Below are 23,241 nucleotides of genomic sequence, written 5' to 3' on the forward strand. Positions count from 1 at the left end.
ATCCTGTTTTCCTTGGAGTTGTTTACCTTTTCCAGCTCACTAATCTTGTTTCTCAATGATTTGATTTCTTTATCCACTCTGTCTTTGAATGCATGGGATGACTTCTCCAGGCTCTCTTGCCAAGCTTCCCTTTCTTTTTCCCATTTCTCTTCCAGCTCTCTTGTGAGAGCCTTTTTGATTTCCTCTATGAGGTTCTTTTGTATTGAGGAGCAGCTTATATCTCTCCCAGGGGATACATCTGGGGACAGTCTGTTCCTAGTTTCCTCAGCATTTGAAGTCTGCTCCCTCTCCACATAGAAGCTGTCAATGGTTAGAGCCCTTTTGAATTTTTTGTTCATTTTGTCAGAGTAGGAATCAAAGAAAACAAACTGTCAAGAGAAACAATTGGTCTGTTTTGGGGGGGATGGGGCTGGATGGTATTAATGGGCTTCCTCTACAGACTGGGGGTAGCGCAGCAGAGAGCCACTAACAGAACAGCAATGACTGTACTGAGTCTGCGCTCTGAGGCTCTGAGAATGCACCGAGTCAGTCCAGGTGGGGGTTTTTATCCTCTATGGAATTTTTTTTTCCATTTCATCTATTTTATTTTTTAGAGAGCTGTTTTCTTTTAACAGCTCACTAATCCTGTTTTCCTTGGAGTTGTTTACGTTTTCTAATTCACTAATTTTATTTCTCAGTGATTTGATCTCTTTATCCACTCTGGATAACAGTTAAAGGTTCTGATAAAGGCCTCATCTCCAAAATATACAGAGAATTGACTTTAATTTATAAGAAATCAAGCCATTCTCCAATTGATAGATGGTCAAAGGATATGAACAGACAATTTTCAGATGATGAAATTAAATCTATTTCCACTCATATGAAAAAGTGTTCCAAATCATTATGGATCATAGAAATGCAAATTAAGACAACTCTGAGATATCATTACAAACCTGTCAGATTGGCTAAGAGGACAGGCACAAATACTGCTGAATGTTGGAGCGACTGTGGGAAAACTGGGACACTGATGCATTTTTTGGTGGAGTTGTGAAAGAATCCAACCATTCTGGAGAGCAATCTGGAATTATGCCCAAAATGTTCATACTCTTTGACCCAGCAGTGCTTCTACTGGGCTTATATCCCAAAGAAATACTAAGGAAGGGAAAGGGACCTGTATGTGCCAAAATATTTGTGGCAGCCCTTTTTGTAGTAGCTAGAAACTGTTAAATGAATGGATGCCCATCAATTGGAGAATGGTTGGGTAAATTATGGTATATGAATGTTATGGAATATTATTATTCTGTAAGAAATGACCAACAGGAGGAATACATAGAGGCTTGGAGAGACTTACATCAACTGATGCTGGGTGAAATGAGCAGAACTAGGAGATCATTATACACTTCAACAATGATACTGTATGAGGATGTTTTCTGATGGAAGTAGATATCTTCAACATAGGGAAGAGCTAATCCAATTCCAATTGGTCAGTGATTGACAGAATCAGCTACATCCAGAAAAGGTTCACTGGAAATGAGTGTAAACTGTGAGCATTATTATTATTATTATTATTATTTTCTTCCCAGATTATTTTTACCTTCTGAATACAATTCTTCCTTTGCAACAATAACAATAACAAAATTTGGTTCTGCACATATATATTGTACCTAAGATATACTATGAGATATTTAATATATATGGGAATGCCTGCCATCTAGGGGAGGGGTTGGAGGGAAGGAGGGGGAAAATTCAGAACAGAAGGGAGTACAAGGGATGGTAAAAAAAAAAAAGTACCTATGCATATGTGCTGTCAAAAAAAATGTTATAATTATAAAAAATAATTAAAAAAAATTCAAATAACAAGGTGCCACAATAAGTGTCATTCAAGATCTGGCTTTCTCCACATTAAAGGACTGAAGGGCCTGGAATCTGATATTCCAAAAGGCAGCCAAGAATTAACTACCCAGCTAATTTAGCATTTTCTTCCATGTACAAAGATGGACATTTGATGAAACAGATGATTTGCATTTGTTTCTAAGAAAAAAGAAAGAAAGAAAGAAAGAAAGAAAAAAAAAACAGATATCTAATCAAAAAATTTGATCTCCAACCACAAGACTCAAGAGCAGCAGAAAAAGGTAAAAGGAACTCTTGAGAACTGTATTTCTTTTGTGGATATACATTAAGACCACATGTATAATTTGATTTTACTGATATAACATAAAAAAGGGAAGTAGAAATGGAAAGGGGATAGTGTCAGAAAACGGTAAAAGGGGAGATAAAAAGAGGGAAATTGCATCCCAGGATGAGGCAAAGGAAACCTATTATATCTGAGGGAATTTAGAGAGGGGGAGGAACATTGTGTGAATCTTACTCTCATCAGAATTGGCTTAAAGAGAAAATAATTGACATATTTGTTTTACAGATGATTCTCTTTCACCTCATTAAAAAGGCAGAGAGGAAAAGGGAAAATTTTTGGGACTCCGGATCTCTTAGAATCTGCAGGAGTCATGAGAAGCAAAAATCTTTATTCTTGGTCTTTGCTGTTGTGGTCAGGGGATTAAATCTAGCAATCTCCATACCTCCTTTGTCTCTCTCCATGGCCAAGACAATGAATTTCCTCCTCCTACTCCAACTGCTGATCTCACTTTCCCTTCTTTGTCCACACCCACCAATGGAGCCAGTACAGCATAGTTAAGTAGGATCATCCTCCAAACATGTTAATAGAAGATTGTCCAATTGGTAATTAGACATACATTCTAGATTACCTTGCATCTGCTCAGTTCTAGCCCTTTACATCTACCAATTTCTTTTGTTTTAGAACATAGCTGATCATGCCCACCTGACTTCTCAGGAATGAAGGTGAAAACACAGAAAAGGAGATGATCATGCTCCCCCTGATTTCTCAGGAAGGGAGATGAAAGCAATAAAAGAGAAGTAGGGATAGCTAGTGAGTTTCTGGGCTGAAGGATCTTATTAGAGACAGGTATGCACAAACCCATCAGCAAGGGAGGTATTACACAAGCACATAGCAATAAAGCACAGGCTATTAGGGATGACTCTCCCCACAGACAGGGGACGCTCAATGTGCTGCAACAAACATGAATTGTACATGCAAGTATGGATATAACAAACAATATAAATCAACACAGTCCTGTAAAACATTTCCAGAAAACCTAGAAGGAGGGTATATAGACATCAGTCACACATAGGCCTTCTTCAGCAACCAAGAGATAGTCCAAAATCAATCTATTGTCCATTGCTTCATGTGTCAAGGAATCCAATGATCCCCAAAGAAAAGGAAAATAGTAATAAGGGAAAGGTACAAGAAAGGGGAAGGGATTTAAAGGAAGGAGGGAGGGATACTAAAGAGGGAGGGCTGCATGACGCAAGTGGGGCCTATAAGTTTAATACTGGGGAAGGGGTGCAGATGGGCAAGGAAAAAAAAGCATAATCTGGGGATAATATGATGGCAATATTAATACTAAACATATATGCATGAAGTGGCATACCATCTAACTTCCTAAAGGAGAAGCTAAGAGAGTTGCAAGAAGAAATATACAGCAAAACTATGATGGGAGATCTCAAACTTGCACTCTCAGAATTAGATAAATCAAATCACAAAACAAATAAGAAAGAAATTAAAGAGATAAATAGAATATTGGAAAAATTAGGTATGATATATCTTTGGAGAAAACTGAATGGTGACAAAGAGAAATATACTTTCTTCTCAGCAGTCCATGTAACCTATACAAAAATTGACCATATATTAGGACATAAAACCTCAAAATTAAATGCAGGAAGGCAGAAATAGTAAATGCTTTCTTTTCAGATCATGATGCAATAAAAACTACATTCAACAAAAATGTTAGGGGTAAATAGACCAAAAAGGAATTGGAAACTAAATGATCTCATCTTAAAGAATGATTGAGTGAAACAGCAAATTATAGACACAATTAGTACTTTCACTCAATATAATGACAACAAGGAGACATCATACCAAAATTTGTGGGATGCAGCTAAAGTGGTAATAAGGGGAAATTTTATATTTTTAGAGGATTACTCGAATCAAATAGAGAAAGAGAAGATCAATGAATTGGGCATACAACTTAAAAAGCTACAAGAAGACCAAATTAAAAACCCTCAATCAAATACTAAAGTTGAAATTCTAAAATTAAAAAGAGAAATTAATAATATTGAAAGTAAAGAAAAAAAAAACTATTGAAGTAATCAATAAAACTAAGAGTTGGTTTTATTAAAAAAAATAGATAAACCTTTTGTAAATCTGATTAGAAAAAGGAGAGAGGAAAATCAAATTGTTAGTCTTAAAAATGAAAAGGGGGAACTGTCCACCAATGAAGAGGAAATTAGAGAAATAATGATTTACTTTCCCCAATTTTATGCCAATAAATTTGATAACCTAAGTGAAATGGATGACTACCTCCAAAATATAGGCTTCCCAGATTAACAGAGGAGGAAGTAAATTACTTTAATAATCCCATTTCTGAGAAAGAAATAGAACAAGCTATTAATCAACTCCCTAACAAAAATTCTCCAGGACCAGATGGATTTATATGCAAATTCTATCAAACATTCAAAAAACAATTAACCCCAATGCTATATAAACTTTTTGAAAAAATAGGGAATGAAGGAGTACTACCAAACTCCTTTTATGACACAGTTTGATCCCAAAACCAGGTAGATTGAAAACAGAGAAAGAAAACTATAGGCCAATCTCCATCATGATTATTGATGCTAAAACCTTAAATAAGATATTAGCAAAAAGACTACAGAAAATTATACCCAGGATAATATTCACCATGATCAAGTAGGATTTACACCAGGAATACAGGGCTGGTTCAATATTAGGAAAACTATCAGTATAATTGGCCATATTAATAACCAAATTAACAAAAAACATATGATCAGATGCAGAAAAAGCATGTGATTAAATCCAACATCCATTCCTATTAAAAACACTTGAGAGTATAGAAATGAATGGACTTTTCCTTAAAATAATCAGTAGCATTTACTTAAAACCATCAGTAAGCAGCATATGAAATGGGGACAAATTGCAACCATTCCCAATAAGATCAGGAGTGAAACAAAGTTGCCCACTATCACCATTACTATTCAATATTGTATTAGAAATGCCAGCTTTGGCAATAAGAGTTAAGAACCAGATCAAATTAATTAGAGTAGGTAATGACGAAACCAAACTATCACTCTTTGCTGATGATATGATGGTATACTTAGAGAACTCCAAAGATTCTACAAAAAAGCTATTAGAAATAATCCACACCTTTAGCAAAGCTTCAGGATACATAATAAACCTCCATAAATCATTAGCATTCTTATGTATCACTAACAAAATCCAACAGTTAAAGTTACAAAGAGAAATAACATTTAAAGTAATTACCGATAGTGTAAAGTATTCAGAAATCTCTCTGCCAAGGGAAAATCAGAAAGCATATGAGCAAAATTCCAAAACACTTTCCACACAAATTAAGTCTGATCCAACCAATCAGAAAAATATTAAATGCTCTTGGATAGGGTGCGCAAATATAATAAAGATGACAATACTCCCTAAACTAATCTATTTTTAGCACTATACCAATCATACTCCTCAAAAATTATTTTAATGACCTAGAAAAAAAATAACAACAAAGTCCATATAGAAAAATAAAAGGTCGATAATTTCAAGGGAATTAATGAAAAAAAAAAAAAAAAAAAAAGCAAATGAAGGTGGTCTAGCTGTTCCAGATCTAAAATTACATTATAAAGCAGTAGTTATCAAAACCACTTGGTATTGGCTAAGAAATAGAATAGTTTTGATCAGTGGAATAGGTTAGGTTCAAAGGACAAAATAATCAATAACTTTAATGATCTAGTGTTTGAAAACCCCAAGGACTCCAGCTTTTGGGATAAGAACTCAATGTTTGACAAAAATTGCCCAGAAAATTAAGTACTAATATGGCAGAAACCAGGCATTGACTTACACTTAATACCGTACACCAAAATCAGGTCAAGATAAGTTCATGACCTAGGAATAAAGAATGAGATTATAAATAAATTAGAGGAACATAGGATAGTTTACCTCTCAGACCTGTGGAAGAGGAAGGAATTTATATCCAAAGAAGAATGAGAGATCATTACTGATCACAAAATACAAAACTTTGATTATATAAAATTTAAAAGTTTTGTGCAAACAAAACTAATTAAGATAAAATTAGAAAGGAATCAATAAACTGGGAAAACATTTTTTACAGTCAAAGGTTCCGATAAAGGCCTCATTTTCAAAATATATAGAATTGACCCTAATTTATAAGTAATCTAGCCATTCTCCAATTGAGAAATGGTGAAAGGATATAAACAGACAATTCTCAGATGAAAAAATTGAAACTATTTCTAATCACATGAAAAGATGCTCCAAATCATTATTAATCAGAGAAATGCAAATTAAGACCACTCTGAGATACCACTACATACCTGTCAGATTGGCTAGAATGACAGGCAAAATAATGCGGAATGTTTGAGGGTATGTGGAAAACTGGGACACTGATACTTTTTTGGTCTAATTATGAATACATCCACCCATTCTAGGGAATGATTTTTTTTAAATTAATTTTATAATTATATAACATTTTTTGACAGTACATATGCATGGGTAATTTTTTACAACATTATCCCTTGCACTCCCTTATATTCAGAATTTTCCCCTTCTTCCCTCCACCCCCTCCCCTGGATGGTGTCATTATGAGCCTTCTAAGTACCTGATTTTTTTTTTTTATAATATTATCCCTTGTATTCATTTTTCCAAATTACCCCCCCTCCCTCTATTCCCTCCCCCCGATGACAGGCAATCCCATACATTTTACATGTGTTACAATATAGTCTAGGTACAATACATGTGTGTGAATATCATTTTCTTGTTGCACAATAAACATTAGAATCCGAAGGTACATGCAACCTGGGCAGACAGATATTAGTGCTAACAATTTACATTCACTTCCCAGTGTTTCTTCTCTGGGTGTAGCTACCTCTGTCCATCATTGATCAACTGGAAGTGAGTTGGATCTTCTTTATGTTGAAGATCTCCACTTCCATCAGAATACATCCTCATGATTTTTTTTTTTAATTGGACACAGCTCCAAATTTTACACACAGTTCTCCATTAAAGATAATCTGGATATTAAATAATTGGCAATGTGTTTTTGAAGAAAAGCTTTCTAGGGTTCCTCTAAAAGTACCAATTACCTTTACAGATGCATTCAAATATAACATTTGTGCTGCATACTCACATGACTTAACTATAAAAAGAGTACTGGGAACTTCTTTTCAATCCACTCAGCAGAATGAATTGTATGCAATTATTCTAGCTCTTACTTATTGTCTAGGAGATGTAAACATAATATGTGCTTCAGCTTATTCAGTAAGCACAAAGAATTGCCACAGCTCAAATAAAATGTATGACTTCTAATATATATATATATATATATATATATATATATATATCTTTATATATATATATATATATATATATATATCTTTATATATATATAATGTGTGTGTATGTATGTATGTACATGCATATCTCTCTCTCTCTATATATATATATATACATACATATGCATACAGATACATATGCACATACACACATATACATACACATACATACATATGCATATACATATACACACATATGTGCATATATATATACATACATACATACATACATATGCATATTACCCAGTTAAGATTTAGATCTTACATATCCACTCTCATAGTGGACTTCTAGGTCCTAATTTTTATGGAAATTTAAAGGCAGATAACCTTCTAACCATGTTAGGCAATACTCTTATTCTAGGCAGCCCAATAATCTCATTACAAATATCACCAGGCTGCTGGAGCTTTACACCTGCAATTTGAGATAACAAAAGAGGCAGCTAAGAGCATAGTAAAAGCCTGTACATCTTACCTTCTTTTCCATCCTCCTACTCTCACTCCAGGGAAGAATCCCTGTAATTTGAGATGCAATGAAATTTGGAAAATGGATGTGACCCATTATAAATCTTTTGGATGTCTGTCTTTTATGCATGTTTTAGTAGACATCTTTTCAGGATTTACTTTTGCAATACCAGCAGCAAAAGAGACAGCTCAAGTAGTCACTGAATGTCTTATATAAGCTTTTGCAATTATGAGTGTGCGACAAGAAATAAAAACAGATAATGAACCTGCATGTACTTTTAAACATTTTGCAGACTTTTGGGCACAGTATAAGATTTTACACACCACTGCCATACCATAATCCTCAAGTACAGGCAATAGTAGAGAAGAGAAACAGAGACATCAAGATTTATATTTAGCTCTTTACCCTATTAGTTTTTTGATTTTTGATAAAGAGGCATTGGTTCTGGCAGACAGGTTTTATAACCTGCTGGAAGGGCAGTGTTCACTGTAATCAGCTCCACTATCTTTAGATAATCACTAGGTGATATGAAGATATCCAGAAAGTGGTCAATGGAAAGGACCAGATAGGTTAACTTCTTGGGGAGAGGTTTTGCTTATATCTCTAGATGGAGAAGAAATTAGCTGGGTGCCAATGAGCCATATCTGACTTGTCCATCAGAGAGATACAAAGGAGAAGACCTTTGAAACAAAGGAAAAGACACAAGAAATATCAGATGGTTCTATCTCTGACTATATGTGCAAATTAACAACAAAAAATGTTAATGAGACTACTACAGGACTTAAAAATTGACAGGACTTATTGGATTACCTGACACGTAAAGTAATGGACAATGAATTGGTTTTGGACTATCTCTTGGCTGCTGAAGGAGGCATATGTGTGTATGTTATTTATATACCTTCTTCCTAAGACTTATGGACATGTATAATTCCTCATGTTGATTTATGTTGTTTGTTACATCACTACTAGCCTGTGTCATATTACTATGTGCTTGTATAATATCTCCCATGCTAATGGACTTATGTAGACCTGTTTTCAAGTAAGACTCTTCAATCCAGGGGAAATTTGCTAACGATATCTAGTTTGGTGTTCTCACCTTTCTGAGATGTCAGAGAGGGCATGACCACCTGGGCTCTAAAACCAAAGAATGCAGGATATGTAGAGGGCTGGAACTTTGGAGAACTATACTTGAAACAAGGATACATAAAACAAGGTGTTAAATCAGTGGAATTGAGGAGATGATGGTTCTTTAGTATATATATATATATATATATATATATATATATATATATGTATATATACTTAGTACTTAGCATGGTGATGCAATGGCTCTCTAGTTCACACATACATAGTATTTAAGGCATTTAAGGGCTGAGAAGGACTGGAAATGAGACATTTCATTTTGGGCCATCTTCATGGTGACTCTCCTACCTGCTTCACTCCTCCACTAAGACCAACATTGGTCCCAATATCCTCCAGAAAACTAGCCCTAACATTACAAGATTAGAAGTCAGCTCTTTTTGATGTTCATCCAAATGATCTATCAGCTGTACTAACTTGTTGCCAGCTAAATGTTAGCACTGGAACTCAAAGGTAATATTGAAAGTATCTTTCTACTCAAGAATTTCAATTTCTGTTATAGACCAATTTCCTTAATGAATATTGATGCTAAAATCTTAAATAAGATATTAGCAAATAGACTTCAGAAAATCATCCCCAGGATAGTACACTATGATCAAGTAGGATTTATACCAGGAATGCAGGGCTGGTTCAATATGAGGAAAACTATTAGTATAATTAACCATATTAATAATCAAATTAATAAAAAACATATGAACATCTCAATAGATGTAGAAAAAGCATTTGATAAAATCCAACATTCATTCCTACTAAAAACGCTTGAGAGTATAGGAATAAATGGACTATTCCTTAGAATAATCAGGAGCATATATTTAAGACCGTCAGTAAGCATAATATGCAATAGAAAGAACCTGGAACCTTTCCCAGTAAGATAAGGAGTGAAATAAGGTTGCCCACTATCACCATTACTATTCAATATAGTACTAGAAACGCTAGCCTCGGCAATAAGAGCCGAGAAACAGATTCAAGGAATTAGAGTAGGAAATGAGAAAATCAAAATATCACTCTTTGCAGATGACATGATGATATACTTAGAGAACCCCAAAGACTCTACTAAAAAGCCATTATAAATAATTCTGAATTTTAGCAAAGTTGCAAGATACAAAATAAATCCACATAAATCCTCAGCATTTTTATATATCACCAACAAAATGCAACAGCAAGAAATACAAAGAGAAAATCCATTCCAAACAAATGTTGAGAGTATAAAATATTTGGGAATCCATCTACCAAAGAATAGTCAGGAATTATATGAGAAAAATTACAAAACACTTGCTACAAAAATAAGGTCAGATTTAAATAATTGGAAAGACATTCAGTGCTCTTGGATAGGCCGAGCAAATATAATAAAGATGACAATACTCCCCAAACTAATCTATTTATTTAGTGCTCTACCAATCAGACTCCCAAGAAACTATTTTAATGACCTAGAAAAAATAACAACAAAATTCATATGGAAGAATAAAAGGTCAAGAATTGCAAGGGAACTAATGAAAAAAAGAAGTCAGATGAAGGTGGTCTAGGTGTACCTGATCTAAAGCTATATTATATAGAAGCAGTCAGCAAAACCATTTGGTATTGGCTAAGAAACAAACCAGTCAATCAATGGAACAGATTAGATACAAAGGATTAAAAAAGTGTACATCTATAGCAATCTAGTATTTGACAAACCCAAAGATACCAACATGAAGGATAAAAATTCATTATTTGGAAAAAAAACTGTTGGGAAAACTGGAAATTAGTATGGCAGAAATTGGATATGGATTCACACTTAACACTATATACCAAAATAAGATCAAAATGGGTACATGATTTAGGCATAAAGAATGAGATAATAAATAGATTAGAGGAACAGAGAATAGTCTACCTCTCAGACCTGTGGAGGAGGAAGGAATTTATGACCAGAGGAGAACTAGAGTTTATTATTGATCACAAAATAGAAGATTTTGATTACATCAAACTAAAAAAATTCTGTACAAACAATGGTAATGCAAACAAGATTAGAAAGGAAGTAACAAATTGAGAAAATATTTTTAAAGTTAAAGGTCTCATTTCCAAAATATATAGAGAACTGACCCTAATTTATAAGAAATCAAACCATTCTCCAATTGATAAATGGTCAAAGGATATGAACAGACAATTCTCAGATGATGATATTGAAACTATATCCACCCATATGAAAGAGTGTTCCAAATCACTACTGATCATAGAAATGCAAATTAAGACAACTCTGAGATACCAGTACACACCTGTTAGATTGGCTAAGATGACAGGAACAAATAATGATGAATGTTGGAGGGGATGTGGGAAAACTGGAACACTAATACATTGTTGGTGGAGTTGTGAAAGAATCCAGCCATTCTGGAGAGCAATTTGGAACAATACCCCAAAAGTTATCAAACTGTGCATACCCTTTGATCCAGCATTGCTAAAGAAATATCCTAAAGAAATAATGAGGAGGGGAAAGGGACCTGTAGGTGCCAAAATGTTTGTGGCAGTCTTTTCATAGTGGCTAGAAACTGGAAGATGAATGGATGTCCATCAATTGGAGAATGGTTGGGTAAATTATGGTATAGGAAGGTTATGGAATATTATTGCTCTGTAAGAATTGACCAGCAGGAGGAATACAGAGGCTTGGAGAGACTTAAATCAACTGATGCTGAGTGAAATTAATAGAACCAGAAGATCGCTGTACACTTCAATGTTGTATGAAGATGTATTCTGATGGAAGTGGATATCTTCAACATAAAGAAGATCCAACTCACTTCCAGTTGATCAATGATGGACAGAAACAACTATACCCAGAGAAAGAACACTGGGAAATGAATGTAAATTGTTAGTACTACTGTCTATGTACCCAGGTTACTTATGCCTTCAGACTTAATGTGCAAAAAGAAAATGGTATTTACACACATATATTTTATCTAGGTTATATTGTAACATATGTAAAATGTATGGGATTGCCTGTCATCAAGGGGAGGGAGTAGAAGGAGGGAGGGGATAATTTGGAAAAATGAATACAAGGGATAATGTTATAAATAAAAAAAATTACTCATGCATATATACTGTAAAAAAATATAAATAAAATTTTAAAAAAGAATTTCAATTTCTATTAAAATATTTGTAGAATCAAGGGGTTAGACTGAAACCTTGCCAATGTGAGGACCTCATTAACTGTCACATAGTACACATAGTTGTTGTATTATTTATATCTAATAACTAAAAAATTGATATGATGACATAAAATTACCAGTAATTCACTTTTTTTTGTCAATTTCAATTTATTTTTCATTATAGGAACATCTGAATACATTTGAATGGAAATAGTGTATTTACTTCATTCCTATTACACCCTCCTTTCTTATTTTCTTCCCCCTCACTTTCCTTGGCTTAAATCAAGTTCCTGATAAACTTTAACTTTCTACAGAAAGACTTTCCTGATTCCCCTTTAATGCCAATAATGTCTTCCATCTGTTGATTAGTTCTTATTGTGGATATGACTTGTTTATTCACAATTGTCTACATGTTGTCTCCTTCATTAGACTGAGTGAGTAGGAGCTATTTCTAATCTTTCTTTAGCTCCATCACTTTCCATAATTACTGACACTAGTAGGTACTTAGAATTTTTTATTGAATGACTAATGCATACTGTGGACAGCCAGGTTGCATAGTGGATAGAATATTCCATATGGATCCAGGAAGTCCTCATTCAATCTCTAAAATTTACTACCTGTTTAACCCTTAGCCAGACACTGAACCTTGGCCTGCCACAGTGCTCATATCTATAAAATAAAGATAATAATAACACCTATCTCCCAGGATTTTTGTGCAGTTAGAATGAGAAAATATTTACAGAGTGATTTGCCATCATTAAAGCAATATGTAAGTGCAGTTGTTATGATTATTGCTGCTGTTGTTATAAGCTATTATAAATAGAATGTCAGAGATTATGAAGCACAATGTTAAAAAGATGGTTTCAAAAAATGGTACTGATATTATTGTTATGAGAGCTGCATTTTCCTCCAAGGTTTACCATAGAGTATATGTTAAATTTTGGGCAGGGTTTGTAACTATTCTGAAAATAATTTTTCTTTATAATTTAATCCCTAAATCAGTGTAAGAAGACTAATCTTTACACTTTTCAGGGAGATAATGAAAAGTCAACTCAGGACTTGTAACTTCTTGCCAAAATACACAAGAAGAAAATATATATTTTAGGTACAATGACAGACAATAATAGATTTTGTAAGGATAAAGGTGATACTGAAATCCTAATCAGAGAAAAAAATCCAATGTGCAACAGAAATATAGTGGTGTATACACATACAAAATGAAGTGAAGAGTTAATGTGATGTCAGTACTTCACTTATTTGGATATATCCAAGAAAAGAAGGTTATGAACCAAATTACCTGGATAATTTCTCCTTCACTTTAAATTCTGGTGGGGAGGAGGGGCATATAGAATATGTCATTTATTATTCCATAGATTTAACTACCTTGGCCATTCACTGCTTCTTCTCTGTTTCACTCTGCCCTTGTTTCTCCTGTCCTTAGACATGAATGTTACTACCACTGTTCTAATTCCCTCCTACCCTCTCTTGATCCAGTGCACACAATTCTCTCAAGTAGACTATATTTAATTCATTAATACTACACTCATTACATTCATGCATGGATTTTAATATGAATTGTAAAATTGATATGTGTGTGAAGAAGAGATAATGATTCTCCATTTGTTACTAATAAAAGTCAGATCTGTTGTTGCAGTAAAGGTGCAGTATTAACATTATTTTGTAATAAAGGATCTATTTGTGAGGCTTAAAAAAACAACCTATTCTATGTCTGTTTTGAAGGCAAAATTTCTCTTGTCTTAGCTATAAAAATAGACTGGAAAATAAGGTTGTTATTTGGGTCGTCATTATTTCTAACTCTTTGAGCAAGGCCAGTCAGAGAACAGGAATGTAAATCTTGTGAAAAGAATGAAGTGGTTATAATTAATGAGCTTGAAATTTTTACTCATTAGGAAATCCAGGAGACAGTAGGCCTGTAAATCATTCCTATGATAATTTTATTTGTCTAGGTTCAATTTTTTTTTTTTTTGCTAAAGCATAATCAAACAACCTACACAAAATAAGCCTCTCAATATTTTTGCTAATATATTTTATTATTTGGCTTTGATCTATGGCACTTTAAACAGAAACAAACAAGAATTGCCATTTTTGTTTGTCTTGTTTGCCATTTTATTTGTTTGTTTGAAAATGGGGACTATTTAAACAAACAAAAAAAAAAAAAACACACATCTCAGAAGATCCAAGTTCTAGGTTAAAGAGAAATAATTCATTTTCTTAAAAAATCAAGTAACTAGGACATAAAATACCAAGATATAAAAGTGCATGTATATATATATAATAGTTTTCTATTAGTCAATAAACCTGGAAAAGGGAAAAAAAGCCTGAAAGAAAAAAAGAAACTCTTTGGTGTTAAGACTAGAGTAAAAATAATATATTGGTCATTCTTTTTATTACATAGAAATGCTTCACCAAAAAATCAAAGGATTTGACATCAAATTATGACTCTGGGTATAAGGTATTCTTTATATGGTAGTACAGGAATGAATTCCAAGCATTGCAGGGAATGTCATCAAGAAAGTTATCATTTCTTTTTACAAACTTTTATATCCTCTATTCCCAAGAGTCAGGATCAAAAGGATATCTTGCATGTCTAATCTTAATATTTTATATTAAAATACTTTAATTCCCTTCTAAGCCCTTAATAGAATAACAAAGTGTCTCCTGTATCATCTTTTGCCATTGCAGTCATGTGTGATTCAGATACTGATGAGTACAAGAAGACTTTAGGGATTAAAAAAAAAATATTTGGGAAATATGCAGAACTTTAAGAAAAAAATCTAGACAAAACAGTAGTTTTTTGTTCAATGGAAGCACAGTATTTCTTTGTATTAAAAAAAAAAAAAAAAGAAAAGATGATAGTAGAAAACACTGATAGTAACTGATCATTAAAAAAAAAAAAAAAAAAAAAAAAACCTGGAGCATAGAGACACTATAAAAAGATCTAGGAGGAAGTCATTATACTGTTGAGGGAATAAGAAATTTAAGTCATAGAGTTGTGAAATCTTCTCATTATAGGTCATCTCAGTAATTAACTGACATTTACAGACAGAGTCACTTCTTAATCAAAAGAATGAATCATTACCGCTATTGATTGAGGCCAAGATGTTTGAAATAATGAGTCTGGCAAGTCAAGTATAAATTTAGAGGTAATTTCAACAACTTCTCTACTAAAGTTTCAGGATAAATCATATTAAAATATCTTTTTTCAAATAATGATGAGAATATACCCATGACACCATGAATTAAATTGCTGTTGTTTAATCTGCATGTAAAGACCTATATTAAAAAAAAAAAAAAAAAGAAAGAAAAAATTGAGGTCACTCTTATTTACAAGACCATTGATAGAACTTAAGAACTGTCTCCTCTCATATAGAAATACATTCTCCTGAGAATCATACAGAAACATAATTGATTAACACGACTTTATTGGTTCCTCAGATAAAATGGTGTGATTTTGTGTTTCAAAAACTTTATCTTCTACTGAGTGAAGTGAAAGGAACCAGTATACTACACAATAGCAACATTGTGCAGTGATCAAGTATGATATACTTAGCTCTTCTCAGAAACACAATGATCAAAGACAATTCCAAGGAACTCATAATGGAAAATGCTGGCCAAATCCAGAGAAAGAGCTGTAGAATCTGAATGCAAATGAAAGCATACTGTTCTCAGTTTTGTTTTTTTTTTTTTCCTCTCTCCTTATGTATATAACCTAAATCAGATTGCTTGCTGTTTGGGAGAAGGGAAAGGAAAGGGAAGGAGAGAGGAAACGTTGAAACTCAAATTTTTACAAAGATGAATATTGAATATTTATTTCACATGTAATTAGAAAAAAATAAAAACTTAAAAAATAAATAAGCAATTGTGTTGAATAGTATATGACTTTATTAGACCAAATAGCTAGATGTTTGTTCCATGAAAAAATAGATCAGTATCAATTATTGTTTTGATTTAATATTTGCTGAGCCTTAGCAGTATCATAAGCAATTATTCATGTGAATCCTGAATAGTTAATTGATAGTCACAGTAAGAAACAAAATAATTAACAAAATGTTAAGGGAATAATTGATATAAATTCTGTATTATGATTTTAGATATTTTAAAGTTTTTGCTCTCCCAAATTAGATCAGGAGTAGAACTATTAATGTAAGTAAAAGTTGAGTCTGAAAATTATAACTGTTTTCTCTGTGACCTGGTACTCTCAAAAGAATGGAATCCAACACTGTTGATTTAAATGAATCACTCCTCTCTCCTACATTTATTCAATAGGGAATAAATATTTTTAAGTGATTATGACATACCTAGTAGCATTGCTATGCTACATGTGAATGGAGGTGTGATCTATGAATTCAAGGAACTTTTAATCTATTACAGGCAATAATAATTATCCCCCAATATAATGCACATTGAACTGTTTGAAGTCTAAAAGTCTAAAAGTAATATAAAATAATATGATATAGCATGAAGAAAACATTACTTTCAAATGGAAGATCATGAAAGTCTTCATGAATCACAAAGCATTAGAGAAAAGTTGCCTAACCTATGAAATAAAGGACATAATTTCTCAATTTTCCTATAGTTAGAAAAGTCTATGATTTCATAAAATTAATACAGAAGTGGTAAAGTTCATCTTCTGCAAACATTTTCCTAAATCTGGGAGGGGAATACCCTCAGGGTTTCTGGCCAAAGCAGAAATGATTGCTATTTACATTCAATCTAAGTTCATCAGTACCTAAGCAATGATCAAATGGGGCTTGCCTAGGACTTATTAATGGCCAATGAAAATCAGATTGGTTTTAGTTTAAGGCATGGTCCTTAAGAAAAAAATCTAGTCAGTAAACCCCAAGATATCTTGGGAGAATTAGGGGAAAAAATTGCTTTTAAAGGCCTTTAGAGATAAGGGTATAATACCTTATGTACAACAGAGGGAACAAAGAGGTGATAATGAAGAGACTGCACAACCCTTCCTCATTAAATTCGATTCACTTGGACTTCCGGCCAAGATGGCGGCGTGGAGGCAGACAGCTGCTTGAGCTCCTTGAGCTCCTTGTTTTCTCTCAGAACTTACTTCATGACAAGCCTCTGACATAATGCTTGACCCAGAAAGAAATCCACAAATAATCACCAAGAGAAGACATCCTTGAAAGTCGCCAGAAAAGGTCTGTGTTTGCACGGGGGAGGGTCGAACAGACTGGATGCAGACTGAGGGCAGGCAAGTCAGAGCGAGACAGGCAGCTCACACAGCTCAGACCAGAGGGGGAGGGGTGTGATCTCTGCCGTTTCTGTGAAAGGGCTTTTGCCCCAGTGTGGATGCTCCGTCTTGGCAGCAAGCCAGGAGCGGTGGAGAGGGTGTAAACACCAGAGGTGAAGATTAAAACCCCAGAAAGCCAGTGTCTCTCAGAGCCCAGCCACCCCCAACCCCCACCTGGACTGACTCGGTGCATTCTCAGAGCCTCAGAGCGCAGACTCAGTACAGTCATTGCTGTTCTGTTAGTGGCTCTCTGCTGCGCTACCCCCAGTCTGTAGAGGAAGCCCATTAATACCATCCAGCCCCATCCCCCCCAAAACAGACCAATTGTTTCTCTTGACAGTTTGTTTTCTTTGATTCCTACTCTGACAAAATGAACAAAAAATTCAAAAGGGCTCTAACCATTGACAGCTTCTGTGTGGAGAGGGAGCAGACTTCAAATGCTGAGGAGACTAGGAACAGACTGTCCCCAGATGTATCCCCTGGGAGAGATATAAGCTGCTCCTCAATACAAAAGAACCTCATAGAGGAAATCAAAAAGGCTCTCACAAGAGAGCTGGAAGAGAAATGGGAAAAAGAAAGGGAAGCTTGGCAAGAGAGCCTGGAGAAGTCATCCCATGCATTCAAAGACAGAGTGGATAAAGAAATCAAATCATTGAGAAACAAGATTAGTGAGCTGGAAAAGGTAAACAACTCCAAGGAAAACAGGATTAGTGAGCTGGAAAAGGTAAACAACTCCAAGGAAAACAGGATTAGTGAGCTGGAAAAAGAAATCAGCTCTCTAAAAAATAAAATGGATAAAATGGAAAAAAATTCCATAGAAGATAAAAACTCAATTGGACAATTACAAAGAGATATAAAAAAAGTGAGTGAAGAAAATACATCATTGAAAATTAGACTGGAACAAATAGAAATGAATGACTCAAGGAGAAACCAAGAGGTAGTCAAGCAAAACCAGAGAAATGAAACAATTGAAAAGAATGTCAAATACCTTATTAGAAAGACAACAGACCTGGAAAACAGATCCAGGAGAGACAATTTGAGAATAATCGGACTCCCTGAAAAATGGGAGGAAAAAAAGAGCTTGGACACCATTTTCGAGGAAATTATCAAAGAGAACTGCCCAGACATTCTGGAAACAGAGGGTAAAATAGACATTGAAAAAATTCATCAATCACCTACTGAAAGGGACCCTAAAATCAAAACGCCAAGAAATATAGTGGCCAAGTTCAAGAACCATCAGACAAAGGAAAAGATATTGGAAGCTGCTAGAAAAAAACAATTCAGATATGGAGGATCCACAATAAGGATAAGCCAGGATCTAGCAGCGTCCACATAAAAAGAACGAAGGGCCTGGAACATGATATTCCGAAAGGCTAAGCAACTTGGTATGCAGCCAAGAATAACTTACCCAGCAAGAATGAGCATCGTTTTCCAGGGAAGAAGATGGACATTTAACGAAATAAATGAATTCCATCTATTTTTGATGAAAAAACCAGACCTACATAAAAGGTTTGATCTTCAAATACAGAACTCAAGAGATTTCTAAAAAGGTAAAAAGAAATCTTGAGAACTATACTTCTGTCAAAAAAATATGTAAAGAACATATGTACAATTTGTCTTAGAAACTAGAGGTGGAAAGGAGATTATATCATAAAAAAGTGTAAAGTGGTGGTACTACATATCATGAAGAGGCAAAGGTAACCTATTATATCTGAGAGAAAGAAAGGAGGGAGATGAACATAGTGTGTATCAATAGACATGTTCGATTTATGGCGAATCTTCTTCCACTTCATTGAAAAGTGAGAGGGAAGAAGTAAGCTAAGGGGAAGGGAATACAGTAATTTCGAGGAAAAGGGGTAAAATAAGGGGAGGATCTTTAAGGTGGGGGAGGGATCCTAAAAAGGGAGGGCTGTGAAAAGCAAGTGGTGTTCACCAGTTTAATACTGGATAGGAGGGTAAAAGGGAAGGAAAGGGGAAAAGCATAAGCAGGGGTTAATAGGATGGCAAGCAATATAGAATTAGTCCTTCTAACCAAAAATGTGAATGGGGCAAACTGCCTCATAAAGAGGAAGCAGTTAGCAGACTGGATTAAAAGTCAGAATCCTACTATATGTTGTTTACAGGAAACACACCTGAAACAGGGTGAGACATTCAAACTAAAAGTAAAAGGGTGGAACAGAATCTATTATGCTTCAGGCAAAACCAAAAAAGCAGGAGTAACCATCCTCATCTCAGATCAACCAAAAACAAAAATTGATCTAATTAAAAGAGATAAGTAAGGGCATTATATCCTGCTAAAGGGAAGCATCAATAGTGAAGCAGTATAAATATTAAACATGTATGCACCAAGTGGTGCAGCATCTAAATTCATAAAAGAGAAATTAAGAGAGCTGCAAGAGGAAATAGATAGCAAAACTATAATAGCGGGAGATCTTAACCTTGCACTCTCAGAATTAGATAAATCAAACCACAAAATAAATAAGAAAGAAGTCAAAGAGGTAAATAGAATACTAAAAAAGTTTGATATGATAGATCTTTGGTGAAAGCTAAATGGAGACAGAAAGGAATATACTTTCTTCTCAGCAGTTCATGGAACCTATACAAAAATTGATCATATACTAGGGCATAAAAACCTCAAAATCAAATGCAGTAAGGCAGAAATAGTAAATGCATCCTTTTCAGACCATAATGCAATCAAAATAACATTTAATAAAAAGCCAGGGGAAAATAGACCAAAAAATAATTGGAAACTAAATAATCTTATACTAAAGAATGATTGGGTAAAACAGTAAATCATAGACATAATTAATAACTTCACCCAAGAAAATGACAATAATGAGACATCATACCAAAATGTGTGGGATACAGCCAAAGCAGTAATAAGGGGAAGTTTTATATCTCTACAGGCCTACTTGCATAAAATAGAGAAAGAGAGGGCCAACAAATTGGGCTTACAACTAAAATTGCTAGAAAAGGAACAAATTAAAAACCCCCAGACAAACACAAAACTTGAAATTCAAAAAATAAAAGGTGAGATTAATAAAATTGAAAGTAAAAAAACTATTGAATTAATTAATAAAACTAAGAGTTGGTTTTAAGAAAAAACCAACAAAATAGACAAACCCTTAGTAAACCTGATTAAAAAAAGGAAAGAGAAAAAGCAAATTGATAGTCTTGAAAATGAAAAGGGTGAACTCACCACTAATGAAGAGGAAATTAGAACAATAGTTAGGAGCTACTTTGCTCAACTTTATGCCGATAAATTCGATAACTTAAATGAAATGCAAGAATACCTTCAAAAATATAGCTTGCCCAGATTAACAGAGGAAGAAGTAAGTAGTCTGAATAGTCCCATCTCAGAAAAAGAAATAGAACAAGCTATTAACCAACTTCCTAAGAAAAAGTCCCCAGTACCAGATGGATTTACAGGTGAATTCTACCAAACATTTAAAGAACAACTAACTCCAATGCTATGTAAACTATTTGAAAAAATAGGGATTGAAGGAGTCCTACCAAATTCCTTCTATGATACAGATATGGTACTGATACCTAAACCAGGTAGATCGAAAACTGAGAAAGAAAACTATAGAGCAATTTCCTTAATGAATATTGATGCTAAAATCTTAAATAAGATATTGGCAAATAGACTTCAGAAAATCATCCCCAGGATAATACACTATGACCAAGTGGGATTTATACCAGGAATGCAGGGCTGGTTCAATATGAGGAAAACTATTAGTATAATTGAACATATTAATAATCAAATTAATAAAAACCATATGATCATCTCAATAGATGCAGAAAAGTCATTTGATAAAATCCAACATCCATTCCTACTAAAAACGCTTGAGAGTATAGGAATAAATGGACTATTCCTTAAAATAATAAGGAGCATATATTTAAAACCTTCAGTAAACATCATATGTAATGGTGATAAACTAGAACCTTTCCCTGTAAGATCAGGAGTGAAACAAGGTTGCCCACTATCACCATTACTATTCAATATAGTACTAGAAACTCTATCCTTGGCAATAAGAGCCGAGAAAGAGATCCAAGGAATTAGAGTAGGAAATGAAGAAATCAAATTGTCACTTTTCGCAGATGACATGATGGTATACTTAGAGAACCCCAAAGACTCTGCTAAAAAGCTATTAGAAATAATTCAGAATTTTAGCAAAGTCGCAGGATACAAAATAAATCCACATAAATCCTCAGGATTTTTATACATTACCAACACAATCCACCAGCAAGAGATACAAAGAGACATTCCATTCAAAATAACGGTCGATAGTATAAAATATTTGGGAATATATCTACCAAAGGAGAGTCAGGAATTATATGAGCAAAATTACAAAACACTTGCCACAAAAATAAAGTCAGATTTAAATGATTGGAAAGACATTCAGTGCTCTTGGATAGGCCAAGCGAATATAATAAAGATGACAATACTCCCCAAACTAATCTATTTATTTAGTGCTATACCAGTCAGACTCCCAAGAAACTATTTTAATGACCTAGAAAAAATAACAACAAAATTCATATGGAAGAATAAAAGGTCGAGAATTGCAAGGGAACTAATGAAAAAAAAGTCAGAGGAAGGTGGTCTAAGTGTACCTGATTTAAAGCTATATTATAAAGCAACAGTCACCAAAACCATTTGGTATTGGCTAAGAAATAGACTAGTTGATCAGTGGCATAGGTTAGGTTCACAGGGCAAGATAGTGAATAAAAATAGCAATCTAATCTTTGACAAACCCAAAGATCCCAAATTTTGGGATAAGAATTCATTATTTGACAAAAACTGCTGGGAAAACTGGAAATTAGTATGGCAGAAACTAGGCATGGACCCACATTTAACACCACATACTAAGATTAGATCAAAATGGGTCCAAGATTTAGGTATAAAGAATGAAGAACTAGAGACCATTATTGATCACAAAATAGAATATTTTGGTTACACCAAATTAAAAAGTTTCTGCACAAACAAAACTAATGCAAACAAGATTAGAAGGGAAGTAACAAATTGGGAAAAAATTTTTACAGTTAAAGGTTCTGATAAAGGCCTCATCTCCAAAATATACAGAGAATTGACTTTAATTTATAAGAAATCAAGCCATTCTCCAATTGATAAATGGTCAAAGGATATGAACAGACAATTTTCAGATGATGAAATTAAAACTATTTCCACTCACATGAAAGAGTGCTCCAAATCACTACTGATCAGAAAAATGCAAATTAAAACCACTCTGAGATACCACTACACACCTGTCAGATTGGCTAAGATGACAGGAACAAATAACGATGAATGTTGGAGGGGCTGTGGGAAAACTGGGACACTGATGCATTGCTGGTGGAGTTGTGAAAGAATCCAACCATTCTGGAACTATGCCCAAAAAGTTATCAAAATGTGCATACCCTTTGACCCAGCCATACTACTACTGGGCTTATACCCCAAGGAACTACTAAAGAAGGGAAAGGGACCTGTATGTGCCAAAATGTTTGTGGCAGCCCTTTTCATAGTGGCTAGAAGCTGGAAGATGAATGGATGTCCATCAATTGGAGAATGGTTGGGTAAACTATGGTATATGAATGTTATGGAATATTATTGTTCTATAAGAAATGACCAACAGGAGAAATACAGAGAGGCTTGGAGAGACTTACATCAACTGATGCTGAGTGAAACGAACAGAACCAGAAGATCATTATACACTTCAACAATGATACTGTACGAGGATGTATGCTGATGGAAGTGGATTTCTTCAACATAGAGAAGAGCT

The sequence above is a fragment of the Sminthopsis crassicaudata genome, chromosome 1 (genome assembly GCF_048593235.1).
Source record: "Sminthopsis crassicaudata isolate SCR6 chromosome 1, ASM4859323v1, whole genome shotgun sequence".
NCBI lineage: Eukaryota > Metazoa > Chordata > Mammalia > Dasyuromorphia > Dasyuridae > Sminthopsis > Sminthopsis crassicaudata.